We start from the raw sequence: 23487 nt of genomic DNA, 5'->3' as shown, positions 1-23487 counted from the left end.
TCTTGCAAACCCCGAATCGTGGTGGTGTGCGTGCTTTAGCGAACACTGAAATGCACGCAAGTATCATCACGATTGCAGGATATCCAGCTCTTCTGCAGTCACATGGGCACATAAAAGCCAATCAGTTTTCACCAAAACATGCGCCCAATCACCATCAGCATCACTAGCTGTCGTGAGCGGGCGCCCAGACCATTTTTGGGCTGGACATCAGCACGCACGTCTGTAAATTCTCTGTGCTAATTGATATCTCGCAATAAGCACATGCCATCAGTGCCGTATGAAGCCTTAGGTATGATGAGCACGTCGGTTGGCGATTTCTCTAGTTTCTTGCAAAATGTCACGAAGTGTGGCTGTAACAATCTTTAGCTCCTCTGTTTGCTCAATGCAGCTATAAAACAGTGGTGCACGCTCAAGTACATTCTATCGTTCGGCCTATCCGAAGCTAACTGAAGTCGTCGCATTAAGAAGCTGAACATTTCCCCACCATCTCCGGAAATCGATTTCATAATAGCACCCATAGACGCGCAACGCCATGCTTTGTCTGATTGCACTTTCAGGAGAGAAAATGTTTTTTTTTTATTTTCGCTCATGACTGGAACAGAACATTGCACGCTTTCAAGGAATAAACTAACCTGCATCTTAGAAGCACTGGGTTGTTTAGGCTGCTGCTATGCGTTTATCCCCCTTTGTGAGTATTGGCTTTTTAAGTGGTGCTTAGTCTTTGCTCACTTCCACAAGCTGTTAATTGGTAAACATAATATACCAGTAGACAAAATACAAAATTGTTACAAAGTCATTCCCGAAATGAAGCACAACACACGTTTGATAAATATGTATTTTAAATGGAACGGTGAAATAATCGCAGTAGTTAAGAAGGGAAGAAACGGGCCTAAATGTTGTTGAAGCTTCTGAGTTGAGCCACACTTTTGAAACGCTGTTTCTGCTGGCAGTGCTCAGAAGGTTAATAAGGCAGCACTAATTGTCTTGAATTACGTCGGCTCTTCGACTTTCAGGGGTTGTTAAGAATTTCTACTTACTATAAAGCAATCTGTGGGGACCACACTCAGTGGCAAACTTTACCTATGCCCAGCATGGCACAAAAATATCGCGCGAAAGGCGTGAGAATAAATACGCAGGTTGTAGGCAACGTAGTAAAACTCACCTGCTTCTGAGGCGACAACCGCTCCTACTTATAATGTAATGTATGTGCTATTGGGCCTCGTATCCAGAAATGGCGCAGTCGAACCTTGAAGAGCCGTAAAGCTTCTGGGTTTAAACAATTGATCTCGCACAGTCGAGGTCCGCATGCTTATGTATGAAGCTGCCCTGCTTTTCCGGTGAAGTAGCTGACCCTTCGCGGCTTTCCAGCGCGTCTCGCCTTTCCGAGGACGATATGCAGCCCACGTGGTACGATGTATTTGATTTTGAAACGTTAGCTGCATTTACGCAGTGTTTAAAGGACTCTCATGGGGAAACGGGGACACTAATGGAAGGAATAAGCTCCCGATCGCATGCAGCGGTATTGTTACAGTTTTTAATTCAGGCTGGTCCGCAGCTGCGACTCGAAGCAATACGTGCATGTAATTAAAACAAAATGTCTGAGATAGAAAACTTTATTATGTTCTAATTATTTTCCACAAATATATTAATGTTTTCGCGCATGCACGAGACAAAGCATCGACCGCCAGCGAACGCCTTTTACGAACCCCCGATCCATCGAAGCGTTGAGAAACACTTTGCCATTGATAGTGTGTGGTGTCACATTGAAAATAAAACACACAGCAGATACCCAAAACATGCCCAGGAACGCGATTCTCACAAACGGCGAAGCGCGCAGGTCAGCTTTCCTAGCTGCCGCATAAGCTATCTAGGCGATCGCCGTAGCTTGATATCGCACCTGTTAAGCAGCAACTTCGTTTAGATCGGCATCTCCGGCTTTATCCACCTCCCTTTATGTGCTAGCCCCAAAGCAAGACCACACAGGCACTTGCACGCGCAAACTAAGTAATGAAAATGTGGCACCCAACGTTTAGGAAGCTGTGCAGAGCCGCAGCCGATGACGTTTCTGACTGCTATACATCATTAATGCAGGCAAGTAACGGCCAAATAGTTCTATTTGTTCTCGAGGTTAGATTGGAAGCGGATTTCTAACTTTGTGCACCTTTGTGGGTTGGCGCATTATACCCCTCGTTGGTTGAAACTAAACCGAAGAGAGAGGCAAACCATTTGTACAGTAAACTTGCCGGCTTATAAACCAATGTGAGATTTAATTGGAATTAACGCCTATTAAATCTCACATTGGTTTATAAGCCGGCAAGTTTACTGTACAAATGGTTTGCCTCTCTCTTCGGTTTAGTTTCAACCAACGAGGGGTATAATGCGCCAACCCACAAAGGTGCACAAAGTTAGAAATCCGCTTCCTTGCCTGCGTGGTATTATGCATCTACGTAATTCAAATCGGCTAATGCATATCACCTGTGTCTCAAGGATGGACATTTACTATTCAGCGTATGCTTTTAGAAGTAACACTCAGTTTCTGCCTTCCGTGAATTTGATAAGCTGTGAACTTTGGAAGCAATTTCGTGCACCGAGGGACTAGGTTTTTTCTATTTGTTATTATTCTCACTGTCATGTCGAAAGTCAAGATTCACCAATTTGACCAGAGAGAGGTAAGCTATATCTACTTTAGCTTCAGTTTTATTTAACAGGAATGTGTTTTGTCGTGGGCTGTCTCATTCGAACAGTCTTGATAACCTGAAATTTCTGGCTAATGGCTGTGGGCCATGCGTAAGACTAAGGGATTCAAGGTCCAGCTCAAGAACTGAGGCCTAGAAACTTGTTTCTGTAGTTTTATTACGGCTGACACATATCAGAAAATATGACTTAACCTGAACGCTCTTTTTTCGTGTATGTCACACTTCTTTATTTCGGAGGAAAATTTTTAAAAGGATTAGAGCGCTACCTTTTTCTTCAACAGATGTCATAATGTGTACATTTTCGCGACTGAAATATATCCGAGGCCAGGGTCTTAAACTTAATGTTTTCTGTGCAACCGATGTCAGATCAGTTTATTTATGATGTGGAGTTCATTCTATTTGTTTTTGCTGCTGAAATATCTCGGTGGTCATGCTTTAAATCCTTCTATGCAGCTCGTGATTTCAGATTTGTTTTTGTTCAGTTATTTTGGCGGTGATATCTCAAGCTGACTGGTGTTACTCGACTCGGTGCTCTTTTTGGCTAATAGCGCATTCCGGAGGCAATGGTTTGACAAATTTATCTTTCTACTTTTGGCAGATACTCAGATACTTAGGGGTGATAAATGTATCACATGGCTCTCATTCTGCCAATTTAGTCCTCTCTTTCCTGTAGCTAAGAAAACACTCACAACCTTGGCGTCCTATCCAGTTCTTCATTCGACACTTTAGGCCAGTCGCTTTCGTGGCGATATTTCCTGAGAAACTGCCTTATTGTTCTCTTCCTCCAATATATTAATACAGTGTTTTCGGCCAGTAAGATATTTCACCAGCTACTTACTCTTTCTGTTTGCGAAGGAGATATTTCCGAAGGGTTCATGTTCCTCCCTCCAATCATGCTCTTGTGTAATTATTTATACGCTTTTCAGGGCAAATCCTCGTCGGAGGACAAGAAGTGATACCTCTTGTCTTTTCTCTGCTGTTAACATTTTAATTGTAGACGTTTGCTGCCTCAGTCTCTTGTTCGTTCAAAGGGTTAATCTTGGTGTTTTCGCAGAGGTGTGTCATCACGTCTAGGTCTTTGTACGTCTTTCGTCGACAGAGAATAACTGGAGGATTAGTGTTACAAAGTCCTCTTTACTCGGTCTGTCGACTTCTGTTTCCTCGGGTCTCGGACATCTCAAAGGTAGCATTTTACAGTGTGCATCTCCACCCGCTGTTTTATATTAGTTTTTTGCAGTGCTGAAATGTTTCGGGAGAATTGGCATCACATGCTTCTTGTTATAAATAATATTATCGGTCGCTTTTCGCGTTACAATAACTCTATGGGTATGCAGTAACATCTATGCCTTCATATCATGCTTTTATTGGCAGTTTAATACTACTGGATAAAAGACATCCGGGCATTTTCTTGAACCGTGTATAAATCGGCTTTTTCGCAGGTGTCATATCTGTTATGATCGTGCATCATCCGCACTTGCGCGCTCTACTGTTCGCATGTGGGCATGGATAAGTGCTGTGGATATGTGCTGTTGGTACAAAGGGCGCTAAGTGAGCCTGTTTCCATGAATCCTTTTGTGTAAGCCTGTTTTTCTTTGTAGAGACCCTGCAAATGCAAATTGGCCCTGTCAGGAGAACGTCTAGAAAAATACAAAGAAATGTCCCCCTGCGGGAAATAGCCGGAAGTGCTTTCGTTCAATTGTTCACCCTTCCCGTCGAGAAGCGCTATCGTCCAGTGAGGAATGCCTACTGTCCAAAGGAGAGGACAGAGTGACACGTCCGCTGACGTACAGGACAAGAAAGGAGCAAGGTGATTACGGCCATTAGAGGATTTCCCGGGGATGCAGGAAAGATTTGCAATTGTTGGAAAGGGACCATGCTGGGAGCAGTATGCGGCGCGCACGTGCACTTGGGTTTCTGAGAAGGAAATCCACTTACCGGAACCAGCATACCGGATCTTTGCTGAAGAATAGAAATGTACCTCCTCGCCGTGCCCAAGCTCTTCCCGCCAAAGAGTCACCACGCCCAACGAAACAATGCCGGACCAGTCAGTGCATCAGACCATCAGTGCAGTGATGTGTTCGATTGGATGCCAATATCTGAGGGGCGTGCCCTGGAACTGGTTGGTCAGCATCTTCAGAGAGGGGCTAGACATAGGGGGTTTTAAGGACATTGCAGAGCACGAAATGACGCTCTGAGCCCTGGGTAAACGGCTCATCCAGACGCTTCTCGCTATGAACTCTTTACGCTTGCCATTTTGTTAATATACCCTTCTTTTTCATGTAAATAATCATGCAAATAAGTTTTCTCAAAGTGCCATTAAACCTGCTTGTATATATTTTACCAACTTCGAAGATTCAATCCTTCATGAACCCGGAGTCTGCACGCTACCAAGTGAAGGCCGGGTCGACATAGTCCCAGCGTCACGACAACTGGTGGCAGCGGTGGGATCTGAATCTACAAGCCACAACATCTTGTGATTGGATGTGGCATCTCAAGCAACAAGCAGGAGCAACAATCGGCCAACAAGAGAGCAGCTCGGAACATCGATCGCATGTGTGGGTGAGTGCTTGGCTTTTCTTTTGATGTGGACCAGGTTCTAGAACAGGGTTAGATTTTAGAACTGGTAAAGAGTGTGGAAACGCCTTTAGGTTTGGTAGTTTGCACAGTTGTTTTGGAAGTAGCCGACACTCGGAGCGATCATGGACCTACAAAAGCTGCAGAAACCGGAACTGCTGCTATTGTGTGAGGAATTGGGAATTGATACAAGTGGTTTGGCACGAAAACCCTTGATTATAAAGGCAATCACTGATTTGGGAACCGATGATGAGGAGCTTAGTGAAGCATGGAACCTCATCTGACAAAAAAAGGAGGAGCAGCTCAGACAGCAGAAAGAGCGGCAAAAGAGGAAAATAGGCGTGAGCGTGAACTTGAGAGTGAAAAAGAGGAAAAGGAGCGTGAACTTGAGAGGGAAAAAGAGGAAAAGAAGCGTGAAATTCAAAGAGAAGCAAAAAGGCTGGAGCTAGAAATTGAGCTCCGGAAATTAGAACTAGAGTTGAGCAAGAGTTCGGGCAATTGTCCCCAGCAAGCGGTACCTCTTCTCAACAAGGAGGCACATTTCAAGATGTTAAAGTACATGCAGCCATATGTGATATCAGGGGATATCGGTCTGTATCTGGCTAACTTTGAGCGAACCTGCGAAAAACCGTCCTTCCAGCGAGACACTTGGTCTCAGAGATTATTGACGGTTCTGCCCTGCGAGGCAGCGGAGGTTGTCGCGCGGCTAAGCAAGGAGGACGCGGACAACTACGAGAAGGTCAAAGCTTGCCTTCTGAGAAAGTATAGGCTTAGCGCCGAGGCGTTCAGACAACGTTTTCGGAACGCTACTAAGTCCAGGGACGAGAGTTACCCTGAATTCCTGTACAATTTAAGAGTCAATTTGGGCGAGTGGCTAAAGAGCACAGATTCCTACAGTGATAGGGACGCTGTAGTCGAGCGAATTCTTTTGCAGCAGTTTTATAACTGCCTCCCAGAAAAAGAAAGAAACTGGTTACAGGACCGAGGCGACATGAAGTCGGCAGCTGAAGCTGCCGAACTCATTGAGGAGTATGACAATTCAGCAACCCAGCAGTGGATAGGCCCCGCAATCCCAAGTTGAGTGGGAATAACCGTCAGGAAAGGCACTTTGCTAGAGTTGGAAACGAAGAAAGGAAGGTTTCTTCAGGCAAGCTCACTAGAAAGGACGGCAGTGAGAAAAGTGGGGAAGTGACCAACGCGCAGAACGCAAAGAATAAGCTTGTGGCTAGGAAGCCGCTCACATGCTTTAGGTGTAATGAGCAGGGTCACATTGCCGTCAACTGCCGGAACGAAAAGATTGCTTTCTCGTATGTCAGTGACTGCGATGAAAATATGCAGCTTTTGGAACACTACATGCATGACCTAGTAGTCAACGGGAAGCCTTGCAAGGTACTGCGCGATTCGGCCGCAACGATGGATGTTGTCCATCAGGCGTATGTGTCGCCTTCCGACCATACAGGACAGTGTGCATGGATCCGCCAGGTAGTGGAGGAACAGAGTGTGTGCTTGCCAATCGCGAACGTGGTCATCGAGGGCCCTTTCGGCAAGTTAACAACCGAGGCTGCCGTTTCAGGAAAGCTTCCTAAGTGCTATCCGTACTTAATCTCCAACAAATCGGACATGCTACTGCGAAAGAGGGGCATCCTTTTCGGAGACAGAGTTGTACAAGCCTTAACACGTTCAAAGGCACGAGAACTAGCTACACTGCTCATTCCAGAAAAATCCACAGCGGAGGAAACGGCAGTTAAAACAGTGGTCGATGCGGAAGATAGCGGGTCAGAAAACTTTGAGAGCGAGGCATCTCAGATAAGTCAACTTGAAAGTGAGCTTGATGAGACGCGGAATGAGGACGTTCTTGAAAGTAACCTCTTGCTGCCAGTGTCTAGTAATCTCACGAGACTTTTAAGTGGAACCCAAAGGACTTAGCTATGGAGCAAGCCAATGATCCCAAGATACAGGAGATAAGCGAGCGCCGCCGCGCCACTAAGACAGCAAAGAATATTTCTTTTGAGATGAGAAAGGGAGTGCTGTATCGCTTATTCAAGGATAAGCGCGGAGTAGAGCGGGACCAATTAGTCGTTCCCCAAAAGTACCGCGCACACTTACTGCGACTTTCCCATGGCAGCTCGTGGTCATGTCACCTTAGAATAAGGAAAACAAAGCAGAGACTTTTGCAAGAATACTATTGGCCTGGATGTTTTAAGGACACGTAAAATTTTGTACGGTCATGCGACACGTGCCAGCGGGTTGGAAAGGCGCAAGATAAGTGGAAAGCTCCGATGGTGTTAGTACCAATCATTACCGAGCCGTTTCACCGGTTAGTAATAGATGTAGTTGGGCCACTTCCTGTGACAGAGTCAGGGTACCGTTATATCCTCACTATGTTATGCCCAGCCACAAAGTTTCCAGAAGCTGTTCCGCTGCGCGAGGTGACGTCCGAGAGTGTAGTGGATTCGCTGCTGTCAGTGTTTGCACGAGTTGGATTCCCTTCCGAGGTCCAAAGTGATCAGGGTAGCGTTTTCACAAGTGTCCTCACCACCTCATTTCTCGAGCGATGCGGCATTAAGGTAGTGCATAGCTCGATCCACGATCCGCAGAGCAACAGCGTAGAAAGATGGCATTCTGTTCTCAAACGAGTCCTGAGGGGACTGTGCTATGAAAACAAGCGCGAATGGGATACCTGCCTGCCCGCAGCACTTTTCGCTTTGCGGTCAGTTCAGCACGAATCCACTGGATTTAGCCCAGCCGAGGTGGTGTACGGAAGGTCACTGCGCTCACCTTTGCGGATGGTGCGCGAAGCCTGGGAGGGGCACGGAAAAGACCCAACAGTAGTAGAATTCATTCTGAACCTCTTGAATCGCTTACATAACACTAAGGAACTCGTTGAGGCCAACTTGAAGTCAGCCCAGGCTCGTTCCAAAGTGTACTATGATAAGTCAGCCCGTCAAAGGACGTTTCGTATCGGGGACAAGGTGATGTTGCTGAGAGGTTCAAGGCAGAATTAGCTCGAAGTACAGTGGGAAGGACCTGCTGAAGTCGTTGCAAAGCTTTCTAACACTAACTACGCAGTGAAAATCCTCGGTAGGAGTAAAGAAGCGCGCATTTATCATTACAATCTTATGAAGCCTTATGTGCAGAGGGAAGCCGTGGTAAATCTAACGTTAAACCTTCCCGAGGAGATGGGGGACAACTTGATTTGCCTCAGCGGAAAAGGAAGCAGCGCCCAGGAGCTTCTCAAAAAGACGGAGCAGAGAGGAGAACTAAAGAAATCCCAGCTGTCCGATCTGGGCGAGATAATAACAGAGTTTGAGGCCTGCTTCGTGGACAGGCCAGGCAGGACTGATTTGACTGAGCACAATATTGAGCTGACTTCAGGCGTGCCAGTACGATCAAAGTGCTACCGATTCTCTCCAAGGCAAAGAGAAATTCTGGATAGGGAAGTAACTCGCATGTTGGAATTGGGAGTAATAAAACCCTCGGAAAGCGATTATGCTTCGCCTATGATCTTAGTAGAAGCTCCAGGTAAAGACCCTAGGCCTGTGGTACACTACCGAAAGATAAATTCTCTCACAAGGGATCAAGTGTATCCTATTCCGAATATTGAGGAGAGAGTAGAACAGGTCAGTAGAGCGGCATATGTGACTACGCTGGACCTTACTCGAGGATACTGGCAAGAACCGCTCACTGAACGCGCCAGCAGATACGCGGCTTTCGTCACATAGACGGGCAGCTACCAGCCAACAACGATGAGTTTCGGGCTCAAAATGGCTCCATTTTGTTTTTCCCTACTCATGGATAAGGTTTTAAAGGGGTGTGAAACATTCGCGGTGCCTTATTTAGATGACATTGCGGTTTTTTTCGACTCATGGGCGGACCATATGGTACATCTAAGAACTGTACTGAGCCTTTTGCGTCAAGCTGGGCTAACCGTAAAGGCCGAGAGATGTTGCCTGGCAAGGGCGACCGTGGACTACTTGGGTCACAATGTAGGTCAAGGTTTCAGGAAACCCAGCGAGATTAAGATTTCTGCGGTAGCAGACTACCTGCGGCCGAGCACGAAGACGGAAATTCGAGCATTCCTGGGTCTGACTGGATACTACAATCACTACATCCCTAACTATTCAGCTTTGGCCAGCCCTCTGACCGACGCTCTCCGCAAGACAGAACCGGCAAATGTAGTCTGGGACGAACAAAAGGAAGCCTCCTTCGTAAACCTGAAGGCTGTGCTGATTAGCCGTCCAGTATTGCGAGCTCCAGACTATGACCGAGAATTCACGGTCCAATGTGATGCCATTGATCGAGGGCTAGGTGCTGTTCTCTGCCAGAGAGATGACGACGGTAATGAGCACCCCGTGCTCTACCTGAGCAGGAAACTGAGTTCTAGAGAGAGGGGTTATTGCGCGTCATAGAAAGAGTGCGCTTGCATTGTATGGGCCATTCAAAAATTGCAGTGCTATCTTGGAGGGGCCAAATTCACCGTAGAGACGGACCATTGTCCCCTGGCTTGGCTGCAAACTGCGACATCGAAGAACAGTCGCCTTCTTAGGTGGAGCTTGATTTTACAGCAGTACAATTTTGAAATAAGATACAAAAAGGGGAAGTTAAATGGGAATGCGGACGCGCTTAGCCGCTGTTTCTAAGCGGTCCGAGGTGTTCCTCACCATGTATCCAAATTGATAATCAGGTTTTTTTTTTTCGTGCAATTGTATATGTGTGACTATGTAAAGCAGCACGTTTGGTTTTCTAGGAATACGTGGGTCCGGAGCGTCTTGAGTGTGGACTTTTCTCGAACAACGATGGCAGTTTTCTTTTAACCTGGTCTCTTCTGACGGGAGCCGAGTGCTTGCTTGGACATGTGGTTGAGTTTCAGACAGCTCAAGCAATTTGGCCTACGACAATCAAGACAACGCGACAAGCAACGTCGAGCTTCAAGCATTCATGTGCAGGCCATTAAGTCGTCTCTTCATGCAGCAGCTGCGACTGCTGCCCTCCGAGACTCTTCTGGCGGGGGAGGAGGCTGTTATGACCATGCATCATCCGCACTTGCGCGCTCTATTGTTCGCCTGTGGGCATGGATAAGTGCTGTGGATATGTGCTGTTTGTACAAAGGGCGCTAAGTGAGCCTGTTTCATGAATCCTTTTGTGTAAGCCTGTTTTGCTTTGTAGAGACCCTGCAAATGCCAAATTGGCCCTGTCAGGGGAACGTCTAGAAAAATACAAAGAAATGTCCCCCTGCGGGAAATAGCGGGAAGTGCTTTCGTTCAATTGTTCACCGTTCCCGTCGAGAAGCGCTATCGTCCAGTGAGGAATGCCTACTGTCTAAAGGAGACGACAGAGTGACACGTCCGCTGACGTACAGGACGAGAAAGGAGCAAGGTGATTACGGCCATTAGAGGATTTCCCGGGAATGCCGGAAAGATTTGCAATGGTTGGAAAGGGACAATGCTGGGAGCAGTATGCGGCGCGCACGTGCACTTGGGTTTCTGAGAAGGAAATCCACTTACCGGAACCAGCATACCGGATCTTTGCTGAAGAATAGAAATGTACCTCCTCGCCGTGCCCAAGCTCTTCCCGGCAAAGATTGACCACGCCCAACGAAACAATGCATGACCAGTCAGTGCATCAGACCATCAGTGCAGTGATGTGTTCGATTGGATGCCAATATCTGAGGGGCGTGCCCTAGAACTGGTTGGTCAGCATCTTCGGAGAGGGGCTGGACATAGGGGGTTTTAAGGACATTGCATAGCACGAAATGACGCTCTGAGCCCTGGGTAAACGGCTCAACCAGACGCTTCTCGCTATGAACTCTTTACGCTTGCCATTTTGTTAATATACCCTTCTTTTTCATGTAAATAATCATGTAAATAAGTTTTCTCAAAGTGCCATTAAATCTGCTTGTATATATTTTTCCAACTTCGAAGATTCAATCCTTCATGAACCCGGAGTCTCTGCACGCTACCAAGTGAAGGCCGGGTCGACATAGTCCCAGCGTCACGACATATCTCAGAGCGCATGGTATCGCACTAGATATTTTTATTGTGTGTTTTAAACTTGCCGTGCTCACTTAAAAACTTTGCGTTTAAAACTTTTCCCTGTTATTGCAGTAATTCTGATGAGATACATCTTTACTACTGCTGCCCAAAACCTCTCCTCACCCGATAAGCTGACCCCCTTTTTGGGGGGGCCGGGATGTCTTGGGGAGTTCGGTGTCACATATTAACTGCATATTGAAGGTAGCAGAAAAAAAACGAGTAAGGAGTAGAAAGACACTCCGCTCTACTCCTTATTCCTCATTTTTTGCGCTACTTCCAGTATGATTAAGATTCAACTCGCCCAACTTTCAACCTTACTAATATATAACTGCATTCAGTAATTTAGGCTTGTAGTCGTCATTGTTTATGTAATTCGATTATTGGCGTAGCATCTCCTTTCGGAGCTTTAAACGTGCCAGTTTCGCGGGTGATGTGTATGGCCGGGATCTCTGCTACAGCGACATGCGATGCTATATTCCGTCTTCACCTTGTGCACGTAATCTCGGAAGGGTATGTGTAATCTTATGTATTGAGCCTGGTACTTCAAGTTTGCCTTGTACACGCTAAACGTAATTCGAAGGGCATGATGTTATATCCACCTCCTCGTTGTCCACATATTTTCTTTATTTGGTGGCTCGTTGTTCCCGCCGATACTTGTAACGGATACTACTACAGATTTTTGTTCTTGTGTGCAGTGTTATGAATTTCTTCTCGTGAGTCTTAACGAAAAGATGTTCTCTTCGACCGAACCTTTTTGTGGTCGTAGCTTAATCCACTAGAGCGCGGAGTATTATCAACTTCACACACGATTGCACTAGCGATATCCTTCTGCATAATCAATAATGCGACAGTTCTCGCAGAGTTCGGGCCCATACCTCTGTTCAGAGTGCTTCGTTTTTATGACTGAATACTGTACTGTTATTTTGATGTTTAAACTTGGAGAAATATTGCTGAGCCGTGGCGTGTGACCTTCGTAACGCGAGTACGTTGAGTTTACAAGGCCTTGGTAGCCACCAGTGCAGGGCGTATACCTGCAGTATCTGTCATTGGTCGAATTTGGGTAAAGTATTTGCGATGAGTAAGAATTGGAGGAATATGGGAGAGGCCTGCAGTGGATATAGTCAGGCTGATGATTTATTTATTTTTACTGTCAGCCTTTTGGCAGGCTCATACAGGAGTGGGTAAAAAAGTTACAATTTTACAGACAGCTTACAATTCATCCTAGAAGACAAAAAAACTACAACTGAATAACAAGGAACATTAGGTATTTCGCCTAATACCGACGATGTATGCACATGAAACATACTCAACGCACTCCATGATTTGTTAGGGCCATCCACATAAATGCCTCGGCTCATATTGTTGCCGTTTGCTGGGCAAAAACTATTTCCACTTTGGTGTTGAATTCATTCGCAGACGTGGAGGAGACAATGTCAAGTGGCAGACTATTCCAGGCTTCTATTACGGACGGAAAGAAGGAATGTTTCAACGTGTTACAGCGGGGGATAAATCGCCTGATCGTCCTGTCATGTTTTGTTCTGGCTGAATGTTTGTATGGTGGTTTTAGATATTCTTGTTTCTTGATATCAATACAGTCATGATAGAGAAGGTAAAAACATTTGAAAGATGCAATGCTTCGCCGACTGTTCAAAGTGTGGACGTCTGCACTGTTGCGCAGCGCGGTTGCTGAGACATGCCGCGAGTACTGCGGAAAAATAAACCGAAGGGCTTTGTTTTGCATCGCTTCTAATTGATTGTTTATACTTGATGCGGATTCGAAATTATACTGCCGTACTCAAGGATTGGTCGTATCAGGGACTTATAACTTGCTTGCTTTACTTTAGCGGGTGCTCGTGCAAGTTTCCTCCGAAGGAATGCAAGCTGTCTATATGCCTTAATGCACGTTTCGTTGATGTGTACATATAAATATTTAACTGTGTCGACTTCTGCTACCTTTACTCCCTTTAGATCATAAGTAAACTTTAAGGGCACCCGTTTTCGGGTTATACTAATGGAAGCGGTTTTTTCTTCATGTTTATTTCGATTCCCCATTCTTGCCACCACCTGGAAATGCTAGTTAAGGAAGAATTGAGGCGTATCTGGCCGTTAATAGTGCACACTGTAGTGTAGATGACGCAGTCATCTGCCAACATCCTTACCATTATATTAGGTTCGACATGAGAATGAATTTCATTAACAAATATTAAGAAGAGAATGGGACCCAGCACTGACCCCTGTGGAACCCCGGAGTAGGCATCTAATTCTTCAGATTCACATTCACCTATTTTAACATATTGTGTGCGGTTTGAAAGATACGCAGCTATTAAGTCAATTACGTAAGTGTCAATACCTGTAGCCTTTAGCCTGTTAATTAGTTTAGAATGGGCCACCCAGTCAAAGGCCTTGAAGAAGTCTATGAATATTGCGTCAACTTGAAGTCTGTAGGTAATTACTGTAGCAAAGTCGTGCGTTATTTCGAGAAGTTCGGTTACCGTAGAAAGACCTTCGCGAAACCCATGCTGTTTGGAGTAAACTATATTGTTGTCCTCCAAGTTGGTGGTAACTGTCTTGCGTATTATATGCTCCATCATTTCACAGTTGCAACTAATAAGTGAAATCGGCCGGTAATTGTTAACATGTAGTTTGTTACCTCCTTTGTGGATCGGAAGAACTTTCGCACGGAGCCAGTCTGTTGGGAGCGTGGCTGTTTGGAGGGACGCTATGAAAATGGTATAGAGAAAAGAGCTTAACTGCTCAGCGTAACGACGGAGAAAAGCATTTCAAATGTCGTCAGGACCTGGCGAATTTTAATGTCGAGTTGTAGCAGCAAGTTAAATATCCCTTGCAGAGTTATTTCTACTGGAGGCATCGATAGTGCAGGATCTCTCACAGGTGCACGTCCTACAATTGCTGGAGTGCGCGTAAAAACGGACTGAAAGTATCTATTGAATGTGTTGGCGACCGTATGTGCCTCGTCGATAACAGCTCCATTAACCTCAATCTGCATCACTTTGTTTTCAGACCTAGATAGGTAGGTGGCCCTACTGAAAAAGTGTATGCGAAATGTACGAGATTGCTACGATGTGTACGAGAAATGTGGGAGATTTCTAAGAGCTATGCGATTTGTACAAGAATTCTATGAGGTCTCTTAGAGCGTCTACGTTGTCTCGTAGAGTTGTACGAGGATTGTACGATGTCTCGTAGGGCGTCTACGGTGTCTCCTAGAGCGTGTACGATGTCTCGTAGGGTTGTACGAGGATTGTAGGATGTCTCGTACAGATGTACGAGGGCTCAAGCAGCTTGTAGAAGATCTCGTACAGTTCACGTAAAACCCCCGCAGACGCCGCACGCGGTCTCGTAGAGCTCGTACGCTCAGTTGTAAGAGACATCGTAACGCTCGCTTAAAATCACGATGCTCGTACAGCACCAGCACTCGATTTCGCAGTGCTCATTCAGGTTCCATGCGAGTTCAGTTGGCTCACTAAGCCTCCCCGTAAAAAATTAAACCAGTTATAACATGGTTCCATTCGGCCCCACACTGACCCAATTAGATACAGCCATATATGAGCTCAAATGGGCACAAAATTACGACCAATTTGGCAGCTAACGGAACTACCCAAATGGTTTTGCAAAAAATGGGCACTCCCAATTGTTCTCACGTTCATAATGATCATTTAGAATCCCAACTGGATTTTCCATATTATACAGGATTCAAAGTGGTTTTGAAAATTTGAATTGGTCCCCGGGATTTCAAATGGCACTTCATATGGTATATATATAGTTCTCAATTGGATGTTCTAGTTGGTTTGGAAGATATTCATAGGCGTATGTCCTCATCCGTTCAGTTCAGTTCAGTCGTTCAGTCGTGTGCGACTCTTCGTGACCCTATGAACCATATCACGCCACGCTTTCCGGTCTCTCACTATCTTCCTAGCATCACATAACTTCATCTGCAGCACCTCGAGGATGCCATCTAATCATCGCGTTCGCTGCCTACCCCTTCTCCGGTGACCCTCAACCTTTCCCAACATCAAATCTTTCTCCAGCGACTCCTCTCTTCTCATCAGATGACCAAAATAGCTGAGCTTTAAATTTAGAATTTGACCCTGCAATGAGCAGTCAGGGTTTATGGTCGACAATATCGACTGATTTGATCTTTTGGCAGTCCAAGGAACTCTCAAGAGTCTCCGCAAACACCACAATTCAAACGCGCCAATTCTTCGGCGGTCAGTCTTCTTCACAGTCCAACTCTCGCATCCATACATCACAACTGGTAAGACCAAAGCACGTGTTATACGGATCTTGGTTGGCAGACTAATGTCTCTGCTCTTTACTAGGCAGTCAAGGCTAGTCATGGCTCTCTTTCCCAGAAGTAAGCGTCTCCTAATTTCATGGCTGCAGTCTCCTTCCGGGGTTACCTTGGAGCCCAAGATGAGAAAATCTGTCACAGTTTCCACTTCTTGTCCCTCTATGCTCCAGGACTTGATGGGGCAAGACGCCATGATCTTTGTCTTGTTATTGTTCAGTTTAAGTCCAAACTTCTCACTCTCTTCTTGTACGCGCATCAGAAGTCTCTTGAGCTCCACTTCACTTTCTGTCATTTAGTGGTATCATCCGCATGTATGTCCTCATATTTGACAGTTAAATAGAAAAGATCATTAAGAGAATTAAAGTTTGTGTCATAGTTTTACAGTTTATCACAGGGTTAGACAGTTGATACCAATTTCCTTCATCTGGTTGGCGAACCATATTGTATTTACATGTTAATTCCTGAATAATCATTGATATATATGCCATATATATTTCAAGTTTAATGCTTTCGTATATCTACATGGGCGTGCTGCTTACATTGAATGTAAAATATAGGCAATAGAATACATATTCTTTAATAAATACAGAGTTCAGCATGAACATATCACAAAAACAAAAATGTATCCGCAATATATATATTATGGCATGAAAGAAATGTGGAAGAAATAAGATGAACTAAGACAAGATTTGAGCATTGTAACTTAATTCATTGAACTCACATCAGTTGCATAACATGCAGAAGATCAAAGATTAATTATAATGATCAGTGCAAAATATAAGAAGGGAAAGTAGTTACACAAAGTTAAAATAATTTTGGAGCTTCAGCTAGTTTACCTCAATAATAGACGTGACAGCATCCTAAACATGAACTGCATTTTCATTCTGCAAATTTTTATCTAATTTTTCTCGTTTAATGTTATCTACTTTTCAAAATTATTACCAATGTAACTGCATTCCCTAAATGCCCCACTAACACACCTTTGACCCTACATGGCTATAGACATTGCATGCAGAGGGCACACATGGGTTCGAGCTTTAGTATCAACGTAATCATTTTGTTAAACTACTATTTTCTGAAATGTCCTCATTAGAAGAGCTTCCTTGATAATTGGCTTCATTTGAACCCTCCCTATTTTGTTAGCTCTATTTCACTGTGAGATGTTTGAAATTCTCATGCGAGGTCATGTAACTGTGATGTCATGACCAATATGTCGACTAATCAGGATTTTTTTGGTATTTATTGTGCAGAATCTTTTCAGTCGAATGAGAACTGTTCACTTAAAGTTTAGTAAATGATGTTCCTGCTGCACACCTTGACTAGCACTGCCCTTCGTTCATTGTATCTGCCACTATGCTGTGTGCACAATGTTGATGTGTTGCCGCTGCCATGTATACGATAGTCAAACTGGCAGTCAAAATCACCCTTATATTGTGTTTTGCATATGAATGGAGGTGACGCACTATAACTGCACAGCTTTACCACCATCAGTCATCACAAGTTTGTATGAAGAATTGGCTTGGAGTTTCATCTGTAGAAGGAAAAGTAAGTGTGATAACAGAAATGTGAAAGCTAACTCCAGTACTGAACTTCACGAACTCATAATCCCTTGCAAAGACAACAGAAATACAATTCTCAAACGACTGAACAGCACTAACAGATGAGATGGGAGAGAAGATGACAACAATTCTGCTTCTTTCTGTACATCACTCATTTGGCTGATTATAAACAACCGGACTGACTCTCTTTTTCAACACAAGGATACGCCGAGCAAAAAAGTTGCTACAGCCTTTTGAGTTTTGACTTGCACATCTACATCTATACGCCATTTTTAAGTTTCCTGAGACTATAACAAACCCTTGCTGAACTGAACTACTCTGAATTGAAGCTTTTTGCTGCATAATGACACTTGCAAATGCTGTCCGTCTCATTGTCAAATGAAAAAGAAAAAAAAAGAAACGATTGAATCGGTGATCTTAGACTGACGAAAAGATGCAAAAATCCTAGTACTTTATGAGGGGCGATACCAACAGTATATGTGTTGCATCTCGAAGCTATGCATACTATACACATATATGCTGCAGCATAATATTGCAAGGAAATGTCTTTTAGATGGCATATTTTTCAGTGTCACTGTAGGCTGCGTCAAGCGAGATGCGTAACCTATCGAAGAAAGCTGCACGTTCAACGATCGTCCACCAATATATGCTGTGGAGTTTCCAACAGCAGTGCATAATTATTTATGCTGCATGGAACAAGCAGCTTGGCTGCTTTTGCTTCTTTACTGCATGTATGCTGTAGGCCACGGAGACAAGTTGAAATATTTGTATGGTCAGTTTCATTAGTGCTTAATTGAAGTAACGTGCACGCAAACAGGTGTAGCTAAAAATGTCCCCGGAAAAAACGTCTCCGGAAGAAACGTCCCCTGAAGAAGCGGCAACTAGGAAAAAACATCCCCAAGGCCAAAACCGGCCCTAAAAAAGATTTATTCTGGAACACACATGAAAAAAACCAACAAATGTTATGCCATTCTTTCTCGGCTTTAAGTTAAATGTAATCATCATATGGAACCTGCGTCCTCAGGGGGCCCGAAATGTTTACAAGAACTGGGTAAATTAAACCATGTCACTCATTGTATTACCGCTGCCATAATTTTTTTTTGTCATGAATGCCTGCATCAATTCGATGTTCGCGGTCAATTCCAAGCCGACAGGTGAAACCGCTGTAATAAAGTTAACATGCATCATTCATCATTGCAGTTCGCCACGGAGAAACATAGTCTACGTCCTATAGCGCAAGACTCCAGCCCCGTTCGGGGACATTTTTTCCTACTTCGCCAATAGGGACATTTTTTCCGGGGACGTTTTTACCGGATCCCCACGTAAACACCCCACACTGTCTTCGCTTGAAGCTTGACAGGTAAGCTATTTTTGCATGTCGCATATCTTGCCTGACTGCAGGCGCCATGCTTTCACACAACTGTTTTTGCTTTTGCTATAAGCTAGAGCCATTAAAATTTCATCACCATTCAAGAGTTAAACACTGATAGTAGTGATGCACCCCTACTGAAAAAGTGTATGCGAAATGTGCGAGATTGCTACGATGTGTACGAGAAATGTGGGAGATTTCTAAGAGCTATGCGATTTGTACAAGAATTCTATGAGGTCTCTTAGAGCGTCTACGTTGTCTCGTAGAGTTGTACGAGGATTGTACGATGTCTCGTAGGGCGTCTACGGTGTCTCCTAGAGCGTGTACGATGTCTCGTAGGGCGTCTACGGTGTCTCCTAGAGCGTGTACGATGTCTCGTAGGGTTGTACGAGGATTGTAGGATGTCTCGTACAGATGTACGAGGGCTCAAGCAGCTTGTAGAAGATCTCGTACAGTTCACGTAAAACCCCCGCAGACGCCGTACGCGGTCTCGTAGAGCTCGTACGCTCAGTTGTAGGAGACATCGTAACGCTCGCTTAAAATCACGATGCTCGTACAGCACCAGCACTCGATTTCGCAGTGCTCATTCAGGATCCATGCGAGTTCAGTTGGCTCACTAAGCCTCCCCGTAAAAAATTAAACCAGGTATAACATGGCTCCATTCGGCCCCACACGGACCCAATTAGATACAGCCATATATGAGCTCAAATGGGCACAAAATTACGACCAATTTGGCAGCTAACGGAATTACCCAAATGGTTTTGCAAACAATGGGCACTCCCAATTGTTCTCACGTTCATAATGATCATTTAGAATCCCAAACTGGATTTTCCATATTATACAGGATTACAATTTATATATGTCCTACCCTATTGGATATTCGATGTGGTTTTGAAAATTTGAATTGGTCCCCGGGATTTCAAATGGCACTTCATATGGTATATGTATAGTTTTCAATTGGATGTTGTAGTTGGTTTGGAAGATATTCATAGGCGTATGTCCTCATCCGTTCACTTCAGTTCAGTCGTTCAGTCGTGTCCGACTCTTCGTGACCCTATGAACCATATCACGCCACGCTTTCCGGTCTCTCACTATCTTCCTAGCATCACATAACTTCATCTGCAGTGCCTCGAGGACGCCATCTAATCATCGCGTTCGCTGCCTACCCCTTCTCCAGTGACCCTCAACCTTTCCCAACATCAAATCTTTCTCCAGCGACTCCTCTCTTCTCATCAGATGACCAAAGTAGCTGAGCTTTAACTTTAGAATTTGATCCTCCAATGAGCAGTCAGGGTTTATGGTCGACAATATCGACTGATTTGATCTTCTGGCCGTCCAAGGAACTCTCAAGATTCTCCGCCAGCACCACAATTCAAACGAGTCAATTCTTCGGCGGTCAGCCTTCTTCACAGCCCAACTCTCGCATCCATACATCACAACTGGAAAGACCATAGCATGAGTTATACGGATCTTGGTTGGCAGACTAATGCCTCTGCTCTTTACTAGGCAGTCAAGGCTAGTCATGGCTCTCTTTCCCAGAAGTAGGCGTCTCCTAATTTCATGGCTGCAGTCTCCTTCCGGGGTTACCTTGGAGCCCAAGAAGAGAAAATCTGTCACAGTTTCCACTTCTTGTCCCTCTATGCTCCAGGACTTGATGGGCAAGACGCCAAGATCTTTGTCTTTTTAATGTTCAGCTTAAGTCCAAACTTCTCACTCTCTTCTTGTACGCGCATCAGAAGTCTCTTGAGCTCCACTTCACTTTCTGCCATTTAGTGGTATCATCCTCATGTATGTCCTCATATTTGACAGTTGAATAGAAAAGATCATTAAGAGAATTAAAGTTTGGGTCATAGTTTTACAGTTTATCACCGAGTTAGACAGTTGATACCAATTTCCTTCATCTGGTTGGCGAACCATATTGTATTTACATGTTAATTCCTGAATAATCATTGATATATATGCCATATATATTTAAAGTTTAATGCTTTCGTATATCTACATGGGCGTGCTGCTTACATTGAATGTAAAATATAGGCAATAGAATACATATTCTTTAATAAATACAGAGCTCAGCATGAACATATCACAAAACAAAAATGTATCCGCAAAATATATATCATGGCATGAAGGAAATGCGGAAGAAATAAGATGAACGAAGACAAGTTTTGAGCATTGTAACTTAATTCATTGAACGCACATCAGTGGCATAACATGCAGAAGATCAAAGATTAATTATAATGATCAGTGCAAAATATAAGAAGAGAAAGTAGTTACACAAAGTTAAAATAATTTTGGAGCTTCAGCTAGTTTACCTCAATAATAGACGTGACAGCATCTTAAACATGAACTGCATTTTCATTCTGCAAATTTTTATATAATTTTTCTCGTTTAAAGTTATCTACTTTTCAAAATAATTACCAATGTAACAGCATTCCCTAAATGCCCCACTAACACACCTTTGACCCTACATGGCTATAGACATTGCATGCAGAGTGCACACATGGGTTCGAGCTTTAGTATCAACATATATTTGTTTTGTAAAACTACTATTTTCTGAAATGTCCTCATTAGAAGAGCTTCCTTGATAATTGGCTTCATTTGCACCCTCCCTATTTTGTTAGCTTTATTTCACAGTGAGATGTTTGAAATTCTCATGCGAGGTCATGAAACTGTGATGTCATGACCAATATGTCAACTAATCAGGATTTTTTGGTATTTATTGTGCAGAATCTTTTCAGTCGAATGAGAACTGTTGACTTAAAGTTTAGTAAATGATGTTCCTGCTGCCCTTCGTTCATTGTATCTGCCACTATGCTGTGTGCACAATGTTGATGTGTTGCCGCTGCCATGTATACGATAGTCAAACTGGCAGTCAAAATCACCCTTATATTGTGTTTTGCATATGAATGGAGGTGACGCACTATAACTGCACAGCTTTACCACCATCAGGCATCACAAGTTTGTATGAAGAATTGGCTTGGAGTTTCATCTGTAGAAGGAAAAGTAAGTGTGATAACAGAAATGTGAAAGCCAACTCCAGTACTGAACTTCACGAACTCATAATCCCTTGCAAAGACCACAGAAAGACAATTCTCAAACGACTGAACAGCACTAACAGATGGGATGGGAGAGAAGATGACAACAATTCTGCTTCTTTCTCTACATCACTCATTTGGCTGATTATAAACAACCGGACTGACTCTCTTTTTCAACACAAGGATACGCCGAGCAAAAAAGTTGCTACAGCCTTTTGAGTTTTGACTTGCACATCTACATCTATACGCCATTTTTAAGTTTCCTGAGACTATAACAAACCCTTGCTGAACTGAACTACTCTGAATTGAAGCTTTTTGCTGCATAATGACACTTGCAAATGCTGTCCGTCTCATTGTCAAATGAAAAAGAAAAAAAAAGAAACGATTGAATCGGTGATCTTAGACTGACGAAAAGATGCAAAAATCCTAGTACTTTATGAGGGGCGATACCAACAGTATATGTGTTGCATCTCGAAGCTATGCATACTATACACATATATGCTGCAGCATAATATTGCAAGGAAATGTCTTTTAGATGGCACATTTTTCAGTGTCACTGTAGGCTGCGTCACGCGAGATGCGTAACCTATTGAAGAAAGCTGCACGTTCAACGATCGTCCACCAATATATGCTGTGCAGTTTCCAACAGCAGTGCATAATTATTTATGCTGCATGGAACAAGCAGCTTGGCTGCTTTTGCTTCTTTACTGCATGTATGCTGTAGGCCACAGAGACAAGTTGAAATATTGGTATGGTAAGTTTCATTAGTGCTTAATTGAAGTAACGTGCACGCAAACAGGTGTAGGTAAAAACGTCCCCGGAAAAAACGTCTCTGGAAGAAACGTCCCCTGAAGAAGCGGCAACTAGGAAAAAACGTCCCCAAGGCCAAAACCGGCCCTAAAAAAGATTTATTCTGGAACACACATGAAAGAAACCAACAAATGTTATGCCATTCTTTCTCGGCTTTAAGTTAAATGTAATCATCATATGGAACCTGCGTCCTCTGGGGGCCCGAAATGTTTACAAGAACTGCGTAAATTAAAGCATGTCACTGTCACTGTATTACCGCTGCCATAATTTTTTTTTGTCATGAATGCCCGCATCAATTCGATGTTCGCGGTCAATTCCAAGCCGACAGGTGAAACCGCTGTAATAAAGTTAACATGCATCATTCATCATTGCAGTTCGCCACGGAGAAACGTAGTCTACGTCCTATAGCGAGCCCCGTTCGGGGACGCTTTTTCCTACTTCGCCAATAGGGACATTTTTTCCGGGGACGTTTTTACCGGATCCCCACGTTAACACCCCACACTGTCTTCGCTTGAAGCTTGACCGGTGAGCTATTTTTGCATGTCGCATATCTTGCCTGACTGCAGGCGCCATGCTTTCACACAACGGTTTTTGCTTTTGCTATAAGCTAGAGCCATTAAAATTTCATCACCATTCAAGAGTTAAACACTGATAGTAGTGATGCACACATCACAAAAGAAAGTATCGCTCGCGTGTGAGCAGTGGAACAGTGTGCGAGCAGGATTCGGCGTCTGTTTCCAAACAAATCACTTGATCTTCCAATATAAACACACAACAAAAACAATGGCCACTGTCGCTGTTTATGATCAGGAATTTTCGCAAGGAACTTGGCGATGTATTGGGCCAAAGCTCCGACTTTGCTGAACCACCGCAACGCATTTCTTATCTGTCAACCCGTCGACAAGCACGCATAGTTTTTCCAGCATCGCAAAAAAAGAAGCGAAACTCACGGTGGTCTTTTCCGCCACCGCTAGCTTTCGCTAGCACCACCACATTTCTGAATGCGCAAACTACAGGCGCGCATACACGACAAACATGTGGCGTTAGCGCGTAGACACTTGACATCGTGCTTGCCGCTGTTAGGCGAACAGCAAAGCCGTTGA

This window comes from Amblyomma maculatum, chromosome 4, assembly GCF_055883805.1.
Source record: "Amblyomma maculatum isolate TAMU_Amacu chromosome 4, ASM5588380v1, whole genome shotgun sequence".
NCBI lineage: Eukaryota > Metazoa > Arthropoda > Arachnida > Ixodida > Ixodidae > Amblyomma > Amblyomma maculatum.
The sequence above is the reverse complement of the archived record's forward strand: the minus strand, read 5'-3'. Positions refer to the sequence as shown.